Below are 23,539 nucleotides of genomic sequence, written 5' to 3'. Positions count from 1 at the left end.
AAACCAAAACTATATGTTCTATCCGCACCCCAAACCGCACAGGCAGTTGCAGAAGAATGACACTATTGGCTGGATCATCACACGGTACGCTGTTCCTTGTCACTGCACACTGCCCCACCATCTGCTTTCTTGTGTGCACACCACTATAACAGTAATATTGTTATGTATAAATTAACTCCACAGATAATTTACTTGAAAACAGATAAGCAGCACATATAAGTTGTAAAATGTGAAATTTGTCCGCAATTTAAAACAACTGAAAATGAAAGCTGAAATAACTTTTCTCAAATGTCATGCATTTATAGACCTAGTTCCAATATAATTTAGAAAAAGCTCTGAATACAAAACTATTTTTTTAAAAAGCATTTAAAAATAGGATAATGCACATCAGGACCAAGTGACCCTAGAAAAAGTCACAGAATGTTCTCTAATATGCAAGTATCAATAATGGTCCAATTTATGCAAATATCTTTGTAGTTACGGGCTATTTCTCACAGGAAAAACGAAGTCAGTGTGGGTTTGTTAGATGCTTCAATCTTGTTTGCCTGAATAGATACAGAAAGTACTGAAATGCTACATCACAATGTTTACTTCAAAATTAGTACTCCATTGCTCCTAAATACATCTTAATCACAACGCCACCTCACTTCGTGAGTAACAATCAAGCCAGAAGTTTAAGATTCATGGGCTCTGAACCTAAAAATCTTAGTATTTCCTGTTTATTGTAGTTTGCTCAATCTTTCATGAAATCTATGAATTTTTTCATATTCAAATGAAGGCCTTACTGGAAAAATGCTTTATTTGTGACAGTCTTTTTGTTGGGCCTATCTGCGACTCAGCATCTCCACTATATGGTGAGTAGCAATTTTTCTTTCATAATATTGTTACATTCCATTCTGGATTTTCCATTGTTTGATTGATGTATTAGGATGTAATATTCCCAAAGAAAGGAAAGAAAGAAACAAACAAAGGTTAACTTTAAAAGTCTCTATATTTATAAAAATCATCTTCAAAAGATACAGGTATTGAGTATATACATGTTTATACAAAATGAAAAAATAAATAATTATGCTTTACTTATCATAAACTTAATTTTGGCGGTCTAATAATTCACTTACGATTTGTCCTCTTGTTGCTGGATCTCTTATTTACTGCTTCTTGCATCTTACTGTTTTTTGTTCAGCAGGTAATGAAGTATTATTCGGCAGTATCTGTCATTTCCCTTTCTGACTGAACCTTACCAGATCCAACTTCTCCTTATTTCAAATGTCAGAAATTTTCGAAGTTCTAATTTGTTAATTTGATTCACACTAAACACACAATATGCACGGCCAAGTTGGACAATTTGATCCTCATTCTCATTGTTTATAAGACACACTTTATCTCATGTCCTTGTGTTTCATAAATAAATTTCATTCACAAAAAAAAGCCAATGAAAGAAGATTTATGAAATTGGTTTTCTTCAAGATTGTCTAAGTCAACTGCAAAAAAGGAGATATTCATATGCAGTTGTCAGTTCCAGTTTTTCTTCTAAATTGGTATCTTCTGATCCCAGCTGTAGATGGCAGTTTAATAAAGCCATCACACATCCAGCACAGCAACCACCGTCATTACTCTTGGGAAAACAAATCAACTTTTTAAAATGTTGTAGAATCTTTCCAAGACATCGGAACTTCCATACAATACTTTGTGTCCTAGCGATGGAGGTATTTAAACTTGTGAAGTTAACATATCAGCATAATGCGAACATTTCTATGTGCAAATAAACAAATATGTTGTACCAGATACATTGTCTATGAAAATATGTAAACCATGAAATACCACAAAGCACAGTACAGTTGTTCATCACCCAATGGAAATTGAAGGTACAAGTTACAGACAGTAAATATCATCTATTAAAATAAAATTAGTTTAGAAATTTGCACACAAGTTAAAAATACATCCCACATAAAGGTGCCTGAGTTAAGTGTTAACTATGATCTACAAGCAATCAAATAACTGGTGCATAAATCATGTAACCAAAATTAATACTATGCATTAGAGCCTACAACCTGTGGAAATCTCACAGAAGTTAGATATTTACAATTACATGCTGCATAAAGCTGTCATTATATGTGCACTGCATTTAATCACACCCTCTGCAGAAAAAATGGATTTTTTGATCAGTTATTATAAAAACCTAAACAATACTGTTAAAAACAGTTGAGTCTGTGCTTAAGTTTAGCTATGTGAGCACATAAAACAGTTCAACAGAACAATTTTGAATGAAGTGAGCAAACATAAAAATTATTTTAAAAAAAATACTACACTTCATAAATTACGTAGCAAATGAAAATTAATATGTGTCACAAGAAACAAAGAGCATATGCTTTTCTAATAATACAAAATGCAGAAACACACACACACACACACACACACACACACACACACACACACACACACACACACACACACACACACAATTAACGCAGTCAAACAAAACTGACTGGATTCTATGTTGTGAAGTTACCTTATGAAGATCTCAATACAACACTAAAAAGGAAGGTAGTAATAAAAATACAACAGAAAAAGTAAAATATCCATCAACTCTTCATGTACTAAGAAGGAAGAGCTCTGTATGTCTTCTAAGATATGTAGGCCCAAAAAAGAGCAAACATATTGATGATAGGTTATGAAAACCTCGTAGCTCCATCTGTCTGTAAAAACTCTTTAATTCCAGTAACCAGTAACTCCATAGTCAAAGTGAGATTTGAAAGTGCATGGATTTCTCCAATCTGTCAATAATTACACTTCTAGTGTACTGTTACACATGTAGCAACTTTCCTTATCACTTTACACGACTTTTTAAGAGATCGTTTTCGCTTCACCTGCAAAATTTAACAAAATGGAGTAATGAGGCTTTCACTGCCCATCACTGACATATGTTTTATCAGATCTGTTAGGTGATGTTAGATTTTTCAATTTGGGTGACAATAACAGAGCCTACAGAAAGATAAATGACACTTATCTTGCCCCAAGACAGCAAAGAATGTCAGAATGCCAGCAAAAACCAGTTTGTTAGAAAAAACAGGAGTTCTGACTCAGTGAGGATCATGCTAAATTTAAATGGCCAAGAACTGCAAAATAATATGGTCCAACAACAACAAAAATGTATAAAATGCAGTTGTGGAAATTCTTACCACAAGAAGGGACACATTAAGGGAGCATCTGCTACAACATACATACAAGTAATAGAGGATTGATGGAAAATTGTTTTGGTAGACAGATTATAAAATGCTAAGATAACAATGGATATTAGGCATAAGTACACACAAATTAAATAGTTGATGTATGTTAACAAATGATGGGGGGATGACATCACACAACGGAAATAGCTTTCAAAGGAAAAGTTACAAAGCAGTTAGAGTAGGAGATCAGGAAAAATTAAACACAATTTTTGAAGGACACACCTATTATTTATCATAAGCAACAGAAAACCTAAAGCAGAATGCAGGACAGGGTTAAAAACTTCTCTCAAACAGGAATCCACAGTATTGATCACATCCTCTTTCAAAATGCATATAATCACAATACATCAAACAAATTATGGTTATTAGCCAAGGAAATTGTTCATGCATCAACATATCAATCATGTTTCTTTTACTCTGGATGCACAGCTGCCACACCACCATTCTATGGGAAGCATTCGTCTTAAGTTATTGGGACACGCATACTTATTTCAAGGCATTTTCAGTTTGGCGTGACCTTTTCCTTTTGTTTCTTAACTGGTGTGAAGCTATACATATATCATGTGCAATGTGTTCTATATTTGTGGCAAATTAAATTTATACCATACATGAATGTTTGCCCATATCCCATTTGTTTAAGTTAAAAAATCATCTTTAACAAAAGTAACAATCAAATCAAAACTATAAGCATGGATGTCATGTGCAAACTAAAGTATAAAAGAGACATAATACAAACCAATTTGGATGTAACAAAATGATAATCTGTACAACACTTGAATCGGAAGATCTATCTTATGATTTACTCATAACAGAATTTTTACAGGTGCATTAACAGAAATGGATCAACTTGAGATTGTTGGTTAATGACAAATGTAACATGGCACCACACTAAGAATGCGGGACAGCAAATGGACAGTTTAATATCTGACACTCAAGTGGAAAGCTAAATGCAATAACCAGGCACGATTTGCCTTCACCAGTCTGCACATATGATCCAGCAATAGTTTGCTCACATAAATCCTGAAATTTTCCAAGCCCTTTACCCTCCTGATTACCGTATTAGTACACATGACTTGCATGCAAAATACACTATCAGTGCAGGGAACTACTTACTGATGTTTCAGTCAGAACCAGAAAAACTGTTCTTGATTAATATGCCGCGAAAATCTCACTGTCTTTTTCTTATCAAGCAAAAAGAACATACTGGTTGGGAAAATTATTTTCCACTCTAATTATGTTGTTTAATCTTTTCATATCATAATGAATAATGAGCATGCATAGCCGACAATAAGTTAAGCCAAGTTAATGACTACAAATTAAATATTCTCTAAAATCTCAGTAAACCAAGTGACTAAGTACTTTAATTAAATAGATAAATGACACTACAACTTACCAAAGGGAAACAGTGCTTTTCACCAGTTGAGGAACTGCATCTACAACAAAAAAAATTCAACAGTTTTTGTGATTTAAAAATAGCTACAACCAAGGCAGCCCTATTCAGGTTTAAAAATAATAAGAGGCGATCAAAAAGTTTCTATTTGAGAGCTCTGCTGCACCTTATTTGCAATGTAGTGCAACTCCAACACGGGTGTATAAGCACTGACATGTGGTGAGAGATTTATATGGCATCTGTGTCTGACATGCATGCAGTAAATGCAGAAATGTGAACCATGACCACGTTATTACCAAATGCATCCAAGCAGGACCAATGCGCTGTTATTCTTTTCTTAACTATTTGAAAACAAACACCTGTAGACATCCATCTGAGACTGCAGAATGTGTATGGGCAGCATGTCTGTCGAAAGCCACAACTGTAGAATGGTACACCATAGGGTGTGGCGCGACAACACATCTCCCCATATCGCAAATGTCGTAATGCAGAAGTTACTCCAAAAAATCTTTAACGGTCAACAATTCCCGTCAGACAAGGATGTGCAGCAGGCAGTTACGGACTACTCCAGGCAGCAGGATATTGTGTTTTACCAAATGGTTACCTTCAAACAGCAGCATTGGTGGGAGGATTGCCTCAGGGCTCATAGTCATTATGCATGACTGGCATACTGAATGGATTTTATGACCTTCAAACGGAACATTCTGATCGCCCATTATATTTATATTTGAGACAAATGTATTGAATAAGATTTGCATGCAAATAAGACTAACAAAATCAATCAATCAAATCTATAGCTTTTGGAATTTGACACACTTGAGGTGGGGAATGCACATATATGAACAGTAAGAAATGGGGAAAAGTTTAAGTGGTCAAGCAAAGAAAATGCCGCACTAAACTCTGGATCAGGAGACAGACAACATGCAGAAAATATATTAATAAAGCAAGAATGGTGCAAAAGTAAGGCTGACTTTACTTCACTGAAAAGGCATACACAAAAATATTTAGTGATAGACAGCCTTTATTAAGTTTGTTGCTGAAAAGTTGTGTGTCTATTTGCGTAGTTCACATACTTGTCGCTCATGGTGGTGCTGTTGTTCTTCCCGGTATTACAGGTGTGGTATATCGCCACAGATTTTTCCTAGCATACCTTTGGTTATTTCCCATATTTCACAGGACACATAGTTCTTCAGATCATCCAGCTGTCAAAGTAACCCGTTTTCACACCACATTAAATCAAATAAAATTCATTTGTTTTGCAGCATCTTGAAAACCTCGAGTTATATATTCTTGATGTATCCCAACAAAAAGAAATTGTTCATTGTAAACTCAAGTAACTGTTGAAACCAGAGCTGCATCAGCGTGGGTAGAATTATTGCAGCCAAGACAGATCCAGTATTTTGCTACAGTGGCATCCAGGTGCTCATGGATGTTTATGTGAAAATGGGAGGAGCATCACCCTGTTGAAAGACATAATCAGGAAGAATTTCCTCTAGATAACACATTAGACACACAACATGTTCACTTCTGGTTAGCCCTTCTCATTTTCCACGATGACTGTTCTCTGATCCACATCTCAGTGTTAGGACAGTTGACATTTTTTGCAAAGGCAGAATGTTGCTGGATCATTGTAGATTAACCTTTCACAAAACTATACTACTGTAACAAATTTCAGACATCACCACAAAGAGTTTATCTTTATCAGCCAGTGTTAAATTCTGTGTATGCTGCAATCTGTATGGCTGCAGAATGTAACACACCAAAAGGTGGGATGTGATCTACCTAACTCATGACTAATTTTAATCATAAGTTTATCTGGACTTCTTATGTAGCCAGTTCAGATCGTCTCCCCTGCCTCATTCAACATCTGCTGGTAAGAAAGACATTTTACACGACATGCTTCCAAGTGGATTAGACTTCTGTATATAAAGTGATAATGCACTGCCTAGAAAGTGGAAATTTGTTAAAACTCTTCTGAAATGTATTTGCACCATTAAAATAACCAACATTTTTGCAAATTCCAATGAACACCTTTCCTTTTTCACATGGTCGTAACTTAGGAATCAGGAGCAATAGAACTTTAATTCAATCAATTGGGCGAGATGGCCATGGTGGTAGCAAGTATTTGAAATATTTGCCAGCTCCAACCACGGTGTTTTGTAACACTGATCATGTTCTTATACAAACAATCCATGAAGTTTTCAAGATTCTCACGTGAATGGAGCAAAATCTCTCAAAACATATTACGTGCATAATAATGAGATTAACATTAAGGATCATTGTACTTGACACTTAAAAATAACTTTTAAAAATAACAAAATCATTTACAGCACAAAGTATGTGAACCACAGTAAACAAACTTTTATCTTATAGACAACAAACTTATAAAGGTTGTCTATAATTGTGAACTCAATAATGTATTTCAATAAATACCAAATCAGTTTCACTTCTGCACTGTGTTTTATTAAAACCATGGAGAAACTAACAATTTTATGAAAATTCTGTATCAGGGACCAATAGTGAACAGAAACCCAAGATTCAAGTCCCAGAGCGTCCAAGATAAGATGGCTATAACTGGTAAGACAAAGAAAGATAAGCTGAAAATTCTGAAGTAAGCATAGCGTTTAAATGGAAGTGAAAGTATGTGACTGAATTAATGGTATCACAAGGACACTGACTGCAAAGAGTCACAACAATAACCCTTACAGTGTTCTACACAAAGCTGATCTAACCACAATTTTACCTCAAATTTTATAGTCATCAAGTCAATATAAAATCGAAGAAAAACTTGTGGGTACACTGACAGGGGTGTTCTCATATGACTCCTTTCTGTTTATTGTTTTTGCCAGACACAGTTTCTGTGTGTGTGTGTGTGTGTGTGTTTGTGTGTGTGTGTGTGTGTGCACATGCATGCCTCCATATAAAACAATTAGCAATGTGATAATTACTAATAGTTACTAAAAATCTTAATATTTACTAGTATGATCACACAAAGTTCATTATCTGAGAGGATATTATCAATATATTTCTAGTACTTTTGAAGGCTACTGATTTTATGATATACTATCTGTTTACAAACATGTTGCTATGGCTCTGTTTGTTAAATGGAAAAGAAAAAGAGGGAAAACACACGCTTCTTATATGAAAAGGAATTGGATTTATGTCCTAATTTCCTTCTCACCCTTGTCTGTCCACTTCGTATGTCCATTTCCTTCCACCCTTCTGTCTTCCCATTACGCATCTCCCTCTGACCTTGAGCTTTATTGTTATTGCAAATTTAGATTCTGTAGTAGTTCTTATCATATAATGGTAGGCCATATACACAACTTTCCTGTTTCCTAACAACATTGCACTATTCTTTATACATAAAAATTTGAAATAAATTCATAGAGTACTTTGGGATTTTGGACAACCATTCAGTCATCGTCAGGTGAGTGTTTCTCACTGGAGATTGCTACTTCACATTGCAAACTTTATATCAAAAATTAGCAGAGACACATGCACAAAGACTGCCACTACATAAGCGACCTCTGTCTAGTTCCGTGCCCTTTTGCTCCATCTGTAGTGTGCAGGTGCATGCGTAATGGTGATACTACATGAGCACTGTGTCTGAATGCACACTTGCACCTGTAGTATTAGCATTACATAGTTCTTTTATGCCATACATGGACCAATATTCGAAGAGTGCGCTCAACAGCAAGGTTATCTGCACCCTTAAACTCATTAAAACAAACGTGGCTAAAACTCTGAATATTGTTCCACACTCATACACTCGAGGCGACCACAAAATGACTCACACATGTTCTTAAACAACAAAGAAAAGGTAAAATTAGCTCTCATCAGATTAAAACAAGTAAAACAAGAAAGGAGCTAAAAGAAAGGCGCAAAACTAAAAGAAAGGTGCAAAACTAAAAGAAAGGCTGACCACTTCCAAAAAACATGGATGAGCCAATCACCCTGTTAATACATTAAAAACCATCTCCCTAAAATATTGGGAAAGATGTTGGGAAATTCAAGAAACTTTAAAACTCTAACCACATTTGCCTGAACATTACTTAAACTAGAGGGCAGATCTGACAGCAAATCCACAAGGGCCCGCTGGTCAGAAAATAAAACAACAGCCCAATAAAACGTGGCACACACTGGAGGAGGAACAGAAAACAGCAAAACCATCCACAAATAAAGAGCACTGTGTGGACTACTTACCATAGGCATCATACTGTTGATGGCTATGGCAAAGGGGGTAACACTTTAAACACTCCCCTGAGGGACACCATTCTTCTTCTGAAGACGATTTGACAGTGTGTCATCAACTATGGTTCTAAAAAACTGCTGAGACAGGAAAGACTGTATGAAGATGAGGTGATGGCCACAAAAGCCCCACTGACGCAGTTGTGTGAGAATATAGTGTCTCCAAGTATTATCGTACGCCTTACTGATCTCCAAGAATATGCTGATACAGTGATGTTTTCATAGGAAAGCCTGCTGAACAGACACCTCTAGAATGGGCCAGGCTGTCGACAATGGAGCAAACTCTACAGAATCCACACTGAGAATGGCTAATGAGTTGCCTTGTCTCTAACAAGGACCAGACAAAAGTTAACCATTTGCTCCAGGGTCTTTGCCACATATCTTGTTAAGGCTATACTCTGATAACTACTGGGACATGTGCAGCCCTTTCCTGGTTTGAGGATAGGAACCAAAATTGCCTCTCTCCATGAGCTGGGGAGTTGACCTGAATGCCATATTAAATTAAAACGTTTGAGGAGGATTTTCTATGACACTGCTAGCAAATGTCGATGCATGCAATACCGGATTTGATCGTGACTGGGTGCAGTGTCACGAGTCTCAGACAGTGCTGATTCCAGCTCCTACATGGAGAAAGGGCAGTTGTAAGACTCAAAATAGTGGGATCTGAAATCCAACTTGCCCCTCTCTACAGTCGCACCCAGATCCTGTCTGGCATTCACAGAAGTTTTCGCAAAATGCTCCGCCAGTCTCTAAGCAATGTCTCCAAATGTTCAGAATCTCTGTTTCAGCACTGCTGCTATAAGTAAATGACTGTTTACTGGAAATCCTCTAGATGGCTTCTCATCCTTTTATAGACCAAGTGGAACAACCAACAAGAGTCCAGGAACATTTGCCATGACTTTTTGCTCTTCTTAATTACAAGTCTAGCCTTGGCTCCAACAACTCTAACCTACAGAAATAGAACCCATCATAAAGTCCTTGAAATCAAAGCATTCTAGTTGTTATGATAACATATCAACAAAGTTAATAAAAGAGTGTTTATGCGAGCTTAGTCGTATCTTAAGTTATTTGTGTAATCAATCACTTGTCGTAGGAACATTCGCAGCTCTTCACATGGAAGGAGACAAAGAAATGCCATCAATTTACCAACCAATCTCACTTTTGCCAGCTTTTTCAAAAATCTTTGAGAACGTTATGTTCAAGCATCTACATAAGCACCTTAGTGAAAATAACACACTGTCAAAGTCACAGTTTGGGTTTCTTAAGGGTTCTGATATTGAGAGAGCTATTTACACTTACAGCGAAAATGTCCTAATTCATTGGACAACAAATTAGAGGCAACTGGCAAATTCTATGACCTGTCAAAGGCATTTGACTGTGTGAATCACAGCATTATTTTAAGTAAATTAAAATATTATGGCTTCACTGGTAGTGCTGCAAAGTGGTTTCAGAAAACAAAGAGTGTCATTATGTAACACTTCAGCAGTAGGCAATCAGACATCATCTAACTGGGAAGAAATTACATGTGGCATTCCCCAAGGTTCCATACCAGGTCCACTACTGCTTCTTGTATATATTAATGACCTGTCATCTGTTACATTACCAGATGCCAAGTTTGTCTTATTTGCAGATGATACAAACATTGCAATAAATAGTAAATCAAATATAAATTTTGAAAGGGCAGCTAATCAAATTTTTACTGACATTAATAAGTGGTTCATAGCCAATTCACTGTCATTAAACTTCGAAAAGACCCACTGTATGCAGTTCAGAACTTCCAAGAGTTTTCCTTCTGGTGTGTGTATGAAATATGATGACATGGAAATAGGAGAAGTTGAGAGTGTAAAATTCTTGGGATTACAACTTCATAATAAATTCAGTTGGGAGCAACATACTAAGGAACTGCTAAAGCACCTAAACAAGTCTGTGTTTGCAATGTGAATTATGTCAGACATAGGAGATATAAATATTAAAAATAACTGGCATACTTTGCTTGTTTTCATTCCATTATGTCATATGGTATCATTTTGGGGTAACTTCACAAACAGAGAAAAATGTTTTAGAGTAATGAGTAGTGTAAATCCAAGAACATCATGTCAAAACCTATTCAAAGAATCGGACATATTAACCAGAGCTTCTCAGTATATCACTTCCTTAATGAAGTTTGTTGTAAATAATACATCTCTTTTTCCTACTAACTGCTTAGTACACAGTATCAATACTAGGAATAAGAACAATATACATAAAGATTTAAAATCACTTTCTTTCCCAGAAAGGAGTCCAGTATTCAGAAACACACATTTTCAATAAGTTACCAGCAACCATTAAGAGTTTAGTTTCAGACAAGACACAATTTAAACATAATTTAAAAGAATTTTTGGTGGCCAACTCCTCCTATTCCATCCATGAGTTTCTCAACAAGTGCAGTAGACCATTTTAATGAAAATTTATTATACTTCAATTTTTGCAATACTTGGTTGCAACAGCTAAGTAACTACCTACTGTGTGAATGATGGATGTATGGAAAGCAGATTTAAGTCTTAAGTCTGTAAATAGTGGAAGTTTAATTTTAAATCTTGTACATAATCTGACTCTTCTTAACTGAGGATCACTGAAATGAATAATTTACTTTAATTTTTGACAATACTTGGTTGTAATAGCCAAGAAACTAGCAAATGTCTGAATGATGGATTTAATGAAAGCAGATGTAAGTATTAAACCTGTAAATATTAGAAGTTTAAATTTAATTCATGAACATAATTTTACTATTTACTGACTGAGGATCATTAAAATTAATGAAACTCAGGTTTTTCTAATTACAATTTTGTAATGTGTTTATCTGACATGTTCCACACCCAGGAGGATTCCCTCTTTTACGGGTCTATAGAATGAATAATTACTCTAATCTATGAGGTTGTCTGTTGCCGGATGGCATTTAAGCTACACACCTGTCCCAGATTGCTCCGTGGGACTCATCTTTCCACCAAGTACAGGTCGCTTCCTAAGATCTGAGGATTACGGGTTTGATAGGTCAGTGGCATGATGAATCATTCGTGTGATGTGATCCACCCATTCCTGGTCGCTGTTGCAATGTTCAAACACAGCCAGCTGGCTGAACAGCATCCAGTTAGTCTTGCCAACCATTCGTTGTGGTGACTTCTCTTCAGGGAATGCTCCATCCAGTACGTGAATGCAGAGTGGGAAAGTCACCGGAATGAAGGTCACCAAAGAGTCCGCGAAGGCTGGGAAGCAGAAAGAGAGGTCAATGGCTGAGAATGACCCAGTAGCAGTACTGAAATGAGTACCCATGTTGAGGGTGCACAGCTCGTGAGACACCATGAGGCTCTCCAAAACCCAACCTGAGGGCAAGCAGAGGTCGAGCCCCACAAAACATTGGTGCTGAAATCTCCCAGAAGGAGAAATGGACATGGAGTTGTTCCACAAGATCTAAGTGAGCCTCAGAGTCGATTGCATCTTGTGGAGGGAGATACAGTGAGCAAATAGTGACCCTTAAACACACATGAACTTCAACAGTAACCCCTCCCCTGGCTCCGTCATCAGTCAGATCATCCATTCTATAGAACATACAGCCATGTAGCATAGGGGTGTCAGTATCTTTAAAATGTGTTTCTGGCAAACAGATGCCCAGAGCTTCCCCTTTGATGGCAGTTCCAGTTCCTCCGAGAATGGGAGCCATCTATCACGAAAGTTATACTTTCATCCTGACTTTCTGCCAGGCAAGGGAATCTACAATTGGTGGAGGGTCAGTCTTGGGGCAAGATGATTGCCCCAATCAGACAAGAAGCTCCATAGCATCCAAGGAAGATTTGAGAGAGATGTTAGATAGGATGACATTAACATCGTCAGGTCATGTTTCTGTCTTTGTCAGTGAGTGATTCTTCACCTTCGACTCTGATTTTTTTAGTCTGACATGATTTTGGAGCCACAATCTCTGAAGTGGCAGTGACAGTGGTAAGGGCACTGCTGGTCAGTGGACAAAACTTGATCTTTGAAGGGGTAGTAAGTTCCACAATATCAGCAACCATCGCCTTTTCTGAAGTTCCAGTGGGAGTGGCAGGCTTTGAAGGAACTGCAGCAGCATACGTGCATTGACAAATGCACGTGTTAGTGCTGCCACTAGCAACCTTGATTTGCATAGCAGCATTGGTTTAGTGGACTTACTGTTTGAGATAGAAGAAAAGGAGGCAGCGAAAGGGGGTAGCTGTGTGGACTTTTATAGCTTCTTAGCTTCACCATATGGGTGTCATTTTGATCTACTGGATTTTCCGTTCTTCGAGGTAAACTTTGTAGTACCTACTCCAGACATGATCCCCGGAGCAGTTGATACACTTTGGAAGAGAGTAACAACCAACTCTGTAGTGGACAATAAGGATGTGCATTTAGGTGTACAAAACCTGCCCTGAAATGCTGTGGGAGTTTGGTGCTCATTAACGTAAAAGAGAGTATGATCTGACAAGATCGCCATCCACCCGTTTCATAATGGTTTACATGTCGACAATACCTTCCTGGGACCACTCACTCGGTGAATCTCAACTAATCCCTCAAAGTCACAACACCTTTGCTGTAGTTCAGTTTCTATCACGTATTGTCTGAGGCACTGAGCTTTCTGAAGGTTTTTTTACTTGTTAGGAGATAGATGTTTCATCCAACAAACTCCCATTGCACAAGCACTTAAAAGATTTTAAGGTTCCAGCAATGCCTTCTAAGCCTTTCTGTATGTAAAATGGAGAAACTTTCTCGAAACTATCCTCTTCGCTTTGAACTATAATAGACACATTATGAGAAACACCAAGCATTCTGTATTTATTGACAATCAGGAGGACTGGCTACATGAGCTCTCTTGTTAGGTAGGGTGTTGGTACCTTCCAGCAGCCCACCCTTTCCACTTGGAGGAGGAAAAGAAAATTTCGGAGGATCCATTTCGGTCCCACAAGCAGCTACAGAAATAAGGATCCACTCAGAGTCCCGCGTGCCTGAGTAAGTCTTACACAGCTGAGGGATGGCAGATTCCCAAGAGGTTGTCTGTTAATGACTGTTCCATCTCAACAGCCATGCAACTCATCAGAACACAGCACACTTTGAGATTCAGGTTTTTTTTTTTTTGAGAGGTTTACTCCATACTCTTAATCTGGGTCATCAAGCCAGATCCCCATTCCCTGACACACACAACATTTCACTGCCTGGTGCATGGTGGTCGCTGAAGCTTGGTTTGAGTTTACAATGACAGGACTGGCAGGGCTTACCAGTCCGCAGTTCAGGAACTCTGGGATCACCAAGCCTGTGCCGAGCAAATAAATTCTGAACAGCTGAGGACAGAACTTGGCAGATATCATTCGTGTAGCAACTGCCTTTGCGCATGCTCCTCCGTACCAATTTCTGGCAAAAAGTTAGTGATGTGAACCAGCAACCTCCAATGCAAAACAGTCCCCTCATGATGGCTGAATGGTTGTCAGCTGAAATATCATGGTAAGAAGTTGACTTAATTCTGCTTCAAGCCCGAATGTTGATGGAATTTACATTTTTATTTGCAGAGAGATTCTGAAATGAATTGCTTTTCAATTAAGCATTTCTACTTATTTGTTCATAGGTCTACATAACTCCTGCTGTTCCTCTCAGTATTCTGTTATTTTTTACACTGCATTGTTATATGAAACTGGGATGCATGAAGTTCTTGGCAGGAGTATCATCTAATAAAGAGTGAATATTACCACATGATTATATTAAAAACAAAGATTCCAAGACCTACCAAGCAGGAAAGCGCCGGTAGACAGGCACAATAAAACAACACACACACACACACACACACACACACACACACACACACACACACACACACACACACACACACACACACACAAAATTTCGAGCTTTCGCAACCGGCGGCTGCTTCGTCAGGAAAGAGGGAAGGAAAGGAAAGATGAAAGGATGTGGGTTTTAAGGGAGACAACCATCTCAGCTATTTCCAACAACTTTCGTTTTATTTCCATTCCCGTTTTTCCCACATAACCGATCATTTTTAAAAGCTTCCCAAAGGTTTAAACGTTATTTCTTCTTCAAACAATTGTTAGCCTCATTTTCATAACCTGCCAGTACATAACCAGTCCTTTAAATACATTTACACGCATTTTTTTCGAAATTTTCCTGAATTTCCCCACCCTTTAACGTGTTTTGGAGACAACACAACTAGCTAACCTTCGCACCCATTGTTGTTCACCAACCTAAATTCAACCCCTTACCCTCTCCCTTAAAATCCACATCCTTTCATCTTTCCTTTCCTTCCCTCTTTCCTGAGAAAGCAGCCGCCGGTTGCGAAAGCTTGAAATTTTGTGTGTGTGTGTGTGTGTGTGTGTTTGTGTGTTATTTTATTGTGCCTGTCTACCGGCACTTTCCCGCTTGGTAAGTCTTGGAATATTTTGTTTTAATATATTTTTTCCCATGGGGAAGTTTCTTTCTATTTAATTTACCACATGATTAGTTTAATAAGTCATTCTTGCAAAATGCAGACAAATTATTTACAGAAGAATGGAGAAACTGGTAGAAGCTGATCTTCGGAAAGATATGTTTGGGTTATGGAGAAATGCAGGGACATGTGAGGGCTTGCTAACATTACAGCTACTGTTAGAAGATAGAATGAAAACAGACAAACCTATATTTATAACATTAGTGGATTTCTGAGGTTGGTTGGTTGGATTAAAAGAGGGGGTAAATGGACCAAACTACAAGGTCATCAGCCCTCATTCGAAACAAAACAATGCCCCAAGTGTAAGAATAAAATAAACAAGACTGACAACTCAAAACAGAATGAAAGGAAAAAATCACAACAACGATGAAGGGCAACAAAAATGTAAATGGACAAAAGGGGAGGACAGCACCACAGAAACACAAAAAACGGGATGAAGAGTTTAAAACAACAATGCAGATTACCATGGCTGGCTGACAATGAGAATAAAAAACGAGAAGCCAGCCACTCTGCAACACATTGAAACCTCCACCATAGAAGCACTAAAACTGAGATCAAATGATGAAACCTACACTCACAAATAAAATGTGAAACTAAATTAGCACATGAGACATTATTTGGTACAATTAGCAGCAACGAGTCCAGTAATGTAAGATTTCGTCGCTGGGACAGTGCACCAGAATATGGGCCATGTCAACCAGGCGCCGCACCGACACTCAGGCGGGTCTTCACGGCGCAGGAGGTAACTGTGGATACCCCAAGCATGGTCAATGCGGAGCCGACAGAGGACAACAGAGTCCCTGCAAGAGGCCCGCATGAAAGTCTTACACACATTTGTAGTCTCCTTAATGACATGCAGTTTGTTGTGTGTACTGTTATGCCATTCCATCTCCCAAAGCCAAATAACCCTACAGCTAAGTCAGAACACAGGCCAGGTTCAGAAATGCCCATCTCCAGAAGTGGTTTCCGCGTAGCCTGTTTCGCCAGCCTGTCAGCAAGTTTGTTGCCTGGGAGCCAACATGTCCTGAGGTCCACAAGAACACCACTGAATGACGAGACAGTACAGGGAATAGATGGGCTCCTGGATGGACGCTACCAAAGGATGGCGAGGGTAGCACTGGTTGATAGCTTGTAGGCTGCTCAGTGAGTCAGTAACACAGACGATTCCCCAGGGCATGAACAGAAAAATTGAAGTGCACCAGAAATGGCTACCAGTTCTGCATTGAATACACTGCAGCCATTGGGCAAGGAATGCTGTTCAAAATGGCTTCTGTGGACGTAGGTGAAGGAAACATGACAATCAGCCATTACGTCATCGGTATAAACCACTTCTGAGCCCTGGAACACGTCAAGAAGAGAGAGGAAGTGACAGTCGAGAGCAGCAGGAGTAACTGAGTCCTTAGGGTCATGCAAAAGGTCCAGCCGAATCTGCGGCCTAGGTGTACACCATGGAGGTGTATGCGGACAAATCTGGATGGGAGGCAGACAGAAGGGATCGTACGCGAACCGCAGTCGTTAGCCCTGACCTGGGCCGCCGATGCAGGAGATGAACTGCCGCGGGTGGAAATAGGAGACAGTAATTCGGATGCTCTAGGAGAACTACGAATATGTGCAATGTAACAGGCCAGAAGTTGTGCACGTCGGATCTGCAATGGAGGGACTTAGGGCTCCACTACGTCACTGGTCGCCGGACTCATTCTAAAAGCTCCCGTCCCTAGGCAAATGCCACAGTGGTGGACTGGGTCAAGTAAATGGAATGCTGAGGGTACCACCAAACCATAAACACTCCCTTAGTCAAGGTGGGATTGAAGAAGGGCTCTGTAGAGCTGCAGCAGATTAAAGCCACCTGCACCCTAGTTGCTGTTGCACAGGCAGCAGAGGATATTTAATTGCTGCCAGCACTTCTGCTTAAGATGACAAAGATGAGGAAGCCAAGTCAATCAGGCATCATCAATCAGTCTTAAGAATCGGTCCGTCTCCACTACAATTATTGGATTGTCATTAAGGTAAAGTTCTGGTTCTGGATGAACGGTACGACGCCAACAGAAGTGCACGACACACGACTTTGCGGCTCACAACTGGATGACTGCGCCTAGTGGATGGCTCCCTAAAAGCATCGCTCAGCAACAACAGTGCTGGTGGAGCAGTACAAAATGCAAAAATCGTCTGCATACTGAGAAGATGAGGACAGCCTTACAGCTGCTAATAGACCATTAATAGCCACTAAAAATAGACACACACTCAATACATAGGTTTTCTTTGTGCAACAACACAGTAGAGAACTGTTAATGGTGTGCTTTCAGGTGTTCAGCCAAGTTTCTGATTTCATTTATCTGCACAATATTTTGATGACCAATCCAGTTGTGTTTTCCAGGTGATGTGTGCTATATTTTTACGCGTACCCATCAGAGGTCTCAATCTGGCTTTTATGCTCACTTGAATTGTATGGTGCATGCAGTTGTGTGAAAGTCCCACAGATATCAATGTGGACACTTTGCACATAGGCAGCAACTACATTAGACTTAGCAAAAACAGACATAATGTCTTATGGGACAACAGCAATCAGTGATTTTATAATGTTACTTAAAAACCGTCACATGTGACGTAGCATGTGAAAACTGCTGGATTTGGACGGGTTACTCCTGTAACTGAAATATCAGATCTGAAGATGGTTCTGAATGAACCGAAACCGGTCATATGAATAAAAATATTTGCAATCAAGATGGTTTTTAAGTAACATTAGACTTAACTTACACTCATTTGAGCATTGCATGCTCAAATGTCCTGACTGCCCCTGCTGCGTAACTTATCTAGTTTTCTTGTAGTTGTGTACCTTCACGTCATCAACTAAGTTATTAATTTAATTTTTCTGCACAATATTTTGAAGAACGACCCACTTGGGTTCTTCAGGTTGTGCAAGTTGCCTACTCCTAACAAGACCTGACAGATCCAAAATACACAGCTGTATTATAATGTGCACTTAAGCAGAAAATAAATTTTGTAGCTAATGGTGATTAACGCAATTTAGGGTGCTTGCAACTCACTCAAGATTACTTTTTAAAATAGGTGAGGGTCAGGAAGGGAAGGGGCAACAACTACTGTTTACTCTGAAATATCTCTCATGTGCACATTTATATAATCACTGTTAAGTACTTACACAATATCACTGTGTTGTCACACAAAATGTAAAATGTTGTCTGCAACAACTTTCACAGGAACAACATATATTCAGTATGTACATCTATTTGCTATAATGAATTTTAACATGGACAATGTCTTTCATGCTGATCCACCTAAAAGACAAAAGTTTGTCCTCAATAATACTGATCACATACTTCCAAGTAGTTAAGACATTGCAGGTAGGTACAAAAGTCAAAATTTTTCCTCTATAAATAAGATTTTCAGATGAATGTTTGACAATCTAATGCCACCCTGGACCCTCTTGGGTCACTTCTAGAGCTGAGGTAAACAACGTGGCAAAACCACCTCCACAATGTCAAAAATAGCAAGCTAACCTAAAACAGCATTTGCCTTGTTCAGCTTATATTTATGTATAAATATTATGAGAGAAATTTGTTAATCTTTAACCGGCTATACAGAAACTATTAGTTACATGTAATTAATTTCAAAAAATCTTAAATCTACACCTCAGTATTACTTTTCTTCGCAAACTAACTTCCAGATTTATGGATTTAGCACACCTTTTAAGTGATTGATAAATGACCTCCACATAAAATACTGCTGCCTTTAGAGCCCGGCCACAGCAGCATCATAATTTTCTTCAACAAAGTCCACGTACTGAGTGTCACATTCATCCTACTGCCTAGACTTTACTCCAAGCACTTTCTGCTCCTTTCTACACACAAAAAACCATACTAGACCACAGTACTTTTGATTTCATTAAGGAACTTCTAGATGCTATCATGGTCTGGCTGCACTGTAAGGCGGTGGAATTTCAGGCACAGAGAACCAATCAACAAATAGAGAAATGGTTAAAGCTGGATGGAGATCATGTGAGAAAGTAATGCAAAAGTGTAGATGGATGGATTGATGGGCCTTGAAGGTACCAAACTGCATTATCATTGGTGCCTTAATCCTCCGTGTGTAAAGCCAGGAATCCCCACTGAGGAAGTACATACAAGACAAATTCCCAATGGACTCCACTGTATCTGACAATCAGAAAGCCACGTATACAAGCAAGTAGAAGGGGAAGAGCGGTAAAAGGCTAATAGGATAAAAGTGGAAAGTTTCCCTGCCCAGAAAGCAGCTGGAGGCCCCCAGTACATGTTATGTGGCCGGAGGACATCCTCTGCATTCAACCAATGCTTCCACACCCTCCATTACAACAAGAAAACAACTACACGGACAAGATAAAATATCAGGAGAGAGACCAATGACGATGATTCTGTCGACCAACAATAGATATAAAAGAATAAGAAGACTTAAGAAGGTGTGAAGGGCGAGAGTCAGGCTGGACTACTGAGCAAGGGCAGCCATAGGGCCCCTTGGGTCAGAGCATGTGACGGGCACCTCTGAGATTCCTCCATCAGCTGACAAGGTTAATGTGCCATATGTCACAGACAGTAGTAAAAACCACTTTTGTGGTTAAACATAAAACCAAATCGGCTGCTTTGGCATCATCCGCTAGCACCAGAGATAGTGTGTCAGCAAGTTTAAGGTTTCACGGTAAGGTGGCCAAATTAGGGCAGTCCAGCAAGTGTGGGCCACCCAAGTGTAGCCAATGCAAATGCAAAAGTGAAGCAAAACGGGAAAAATGACACATAGCGTGGTGAATTTATGCTTAACAGTTTATCTGGAGAAACCAAGGCACAATAATTCACATTCCAAGCCTCCGACAACTGTCTCTGTAGATTTGACCGAAGACCCAGTTCCTGTACCTCCAATTTCAAATTCAACATCATGGTAGCCAACTTGGCTAGTCAGCGTGTTCATTTCTTGGGATCCCAATAAGACAAGGGGTTCACACAAAGGTAGGTGACTGCACTGCATGATGGAGATCATGTGGAGAGCGCCTGGATAGTCACAACCAATGGGTGTCAAGGGTAGCACTTGTAGACAGCCTGAGAACTACTCAAGGATTCACTGTTGATTAAGAAAAATGTGTCAGTGCAAGAATGAAGGGCTGGAGCAATGGCCACCAATTCTGCAGTGAATGAACTGCATCCATTTGGCAGGGAGCATAGTTCGCTGCATCTTGCATGTGTTTAGGCAAAACCAATTCACTTGTTGATTTTAGAGTCATCAGTGTATAACCACATGTGAGCATGGAAATGTGTAAGGCCGTCCAGGAACAGGCGACGAAAAATCATATGGTCTACCGAGTCTTTCAGTTCAAAGGAGAGGTCAAGGCAGATTTGAGAACAGGGTAAACATCTCCCCTGACTAGAGGCCACAGTTGGGAAAGAGTGAGTTCAGAGCAGAGAATGCTTGTGAACAATGATCGTGACTCCGGACCTTGGCCTCTATTGTCAGAGGTAGATCTCCATACCAAGAAAAAGGACAGGGGAATAACAAATTTGTATTGCATAGCTAAGCAGTAGTTGCTGACGCCTGATCTGAAGGGTAGGTATGCCAGCCTCCACGAGTATGCTGCTCACAAGACTGGTCCGAAAGGTACCTCACACAAGTCGGAGCTCACAATGGTGTATTTGTTCTGGCATCCGCAATGCTGAAAGTGATGCTGAGCCATATGCCACACCCCATAATCAAGACACAAGATCAGAGCTCTGTAGAGCCGCGAAAGCGTAGAGCAGTCTGCACACCAGCTGGCATTACCAGACAGTGAAGAGTATTAAATTGTGACCAGCATGTTTGCTTAAGTTGGTGAAGACGGGGACGCCATGTCAACTGGGCATTGAAGACCAATCCCAGAAGCCGTTATGACTTCCTTGGTCCTTGAGATAGAGTTCTGGTTGGTTATGGACAGTATGACAGTGACAGAAATGCATGACCCATTTCTTGGCAGTGGGAAACTGGAAGTCATGAGTGAGAGCCCAGGATTGCATCTCTCATATAGCACCCTGCAGCAAGTGTTGAGCAACACCCACAGTTGAGGAGCTATAGTAGATGCAAAAGTTGTCAGTATACAGGGACGGTGGCACTGTAGATCTCACAACTGCAGTTAGACCATTGTTAGCCAGTAGAAAAAGAAACAATACTGAGCCCTGTAGGACCATGTTCTCTTGTATATGGGGAGTCCTGTAAGAAGCACCAATTTGAACATGGAAAGAATAGTGAGACAAGAAGTTCCAGATAAAAATCAAAAGCTGGTCAAAGAGACCCCACTCATGGAGGGTTGCACAGATGTGGTGACACTGTGTGGTGTCTTAAACCCTATGCAAGTATAAGGAGACAGCTATAAGATGCTGACCTCGGGCAAAAGCTGATTGAATAATTGACTCCAGCAGACCAAATTGTTAGCAGTAGAATGACCACAGGACGAAGCCAAACTGTTCTGGCATAACCACAAGCGCCGGAACGAAGATGATGAACGCAAGAGAAGAGAAGGCAGTGACACGATGTTGGCCAATGGTGTGCTGATTAGGACCACACCATGACAGGAGCGGCCTCTACAAGAGAAGAATAGAAGAGCCGCTCCTGCCAGCCTCGGCTGCTCAGTATTCGGAGTATTGGGACAGTATCAGCACAGTTGTAGACCAGCACTCACAGAAAAGTTATTAGTGATCAATATCCTTTGCTTGTCTGGACAGTCTATAACAAAGAACTTTACTGTTTGCATTTTGCCCATCGATTGCGACACTTCTTATAAATACAAGTTAAGTATTATCAATCTGCTTTACTGAAATAATACTAATGTTATTTGCTTGAATTATTGTATAGCATTTTGAAAACACAGTATCCCTTAGGCACCCTATACATGACAAGTAGGCAGGACCCCACATAAACGATACTGAGACTCAAGGTACCAACACACCCGTTGGCTCACCAAACATTCGAGCAACTTGCACAGAACATTAGTGAGGCTAATTGGGCAATACCTGTGATTCTCAAGGAGGTGTTTAACTGGTTTCAGTACTGGGACGATCACACTTTCTCGCCCCTTGCTCCCTATACGATCAAAAATGACAAGGAAGTGACATTGGCAATCCACTGATGAGTGTTTGAGCATTTGGCTGTGGATGTGGTCTGGCCCTGGACCCCTGGCAGGGATAAGGGCTTGAGCACATCTCACACACACAGCCTCGAACATAATGAAAAGCAAAATGTTTGGCAATGGTTTCTGGATCAGTGTAGGCATCATCATTCATAATACCCATGGAGTACTGGTGTCCATATGCATGTCAAATCTTCACACAAACCTGCAAAGGAGAGGTACATGGTCCAATGGTAACAACATAATGCTTGCACCATTCTCCAGCCCTGGAAATAGAGCCATTTAAAGGCTACAAGGTGCTCCATGAACTAAAGTCATTTGTGGCACTGGAGAACCCACTTACAATCTAAAGGCCTCAGCGATCTTGCGGGTGCACCAATTTACTGTCTTCTGATGGGAGAATCTCAAGGAAGAGGGGACTGCTGAGTCACTTGCCATTAGAATGGCTGCAGTGCTGCTCTGGACAACCGCATCAGTACCTTCATGTGCCGGGGCACCGACAGCAATGGCAGTGGTGGAAGCATCCCAATCAGTTTTGGAGACCATCAATCCCACTGAAGTTTGTGGGGTCACCAGTATCCATGAGGCAAAGGTCGAATTCCGGGATCAAGTTTTCGACAGCTTTACCATGACCAGTGGTCACAGTTCCACCCCACGAAGGATTGCAGACACTGAAGTCACCCAATATTAGGAAGCGTGGGGGGAGCTGAGACAACAGTGCGGAAGAAGTGTTCTGGGAAACTTTATCATCAGGAGGAAGGCACACGTTACAGATGGTAAACTCCAGAGATTCTTCACATGAACAGCTGCAACCTACAATGTCACGTTGAGTGCCACGTATTTGCAGTAGATAGAGTCCAAAATGTACGTGCAAACCACCTGATGCTCTTTCAGTGTCAGTGTAGTTCTTAAGAGAGCCCCGATAGCTGCGGAGGGCAAGCAAGTTTCCTGGAGGGAACTGTCTTGTGGGGGCATGAAGGGACCAAGGAGACAGCTGATGCCTCAGTGTCGGCTGCTGCCACTGGTTAAGATACACCGCCAATACACACTTGTTC

The 23,539-nt window shown here is 39.9% G+C and overlaps 1 protein-coding gene across 6 annotated transcripts in view; it reads right to left on the bottom strand.

The window, feature by feature from the left end:
* Positions 1-972: 972 nt before the first annotated feature.
* The window catches only part of LOC126354013 (uncharacterized), a 114,208-nt gene continuing 91,641 nt past the window's right edge, over positions 973-23,539 (bottom strand). For all 6 annotated transcript variants that reach the window (XM_050003331.1, XM_050003330.1, XM_050003329.1 and 3 more), the window contains 2 exons: positions 4,621-4,660; positions 973-1,615 (listed from right to left, as the gene is read on the bottom strand). The gene's annotated coding sequence lies outside the window, so the exon portion shown is untranslated. The remainder of the gene's footprint in view (positions 1,616-4,620; positions 4,661-23,539) is intronic.

The sequence above is a fragment of the Schistocerca gregaria genome, chromosome 3, assembly GCF_023897955.1.
Source record: "Schistocerca gregaria isolate iqSchGreg1 chromosome 3, iqSchGreg1.2, whole genome shotgun sequence".
In the NCBI taxonomy this organism is placed as follows: domain Eukaryota; kingdom Metazoa; phylum Arthropoda; class Insecta; order Orthoptera; family Acrididae; genus Schistocerca; species Schistocerca gregaria.
The sequence above is the reverse complement of the archived record's forward strand: the minus strand, read 5'-3'. Positions and strand labels throughout refer to the sequence as shown.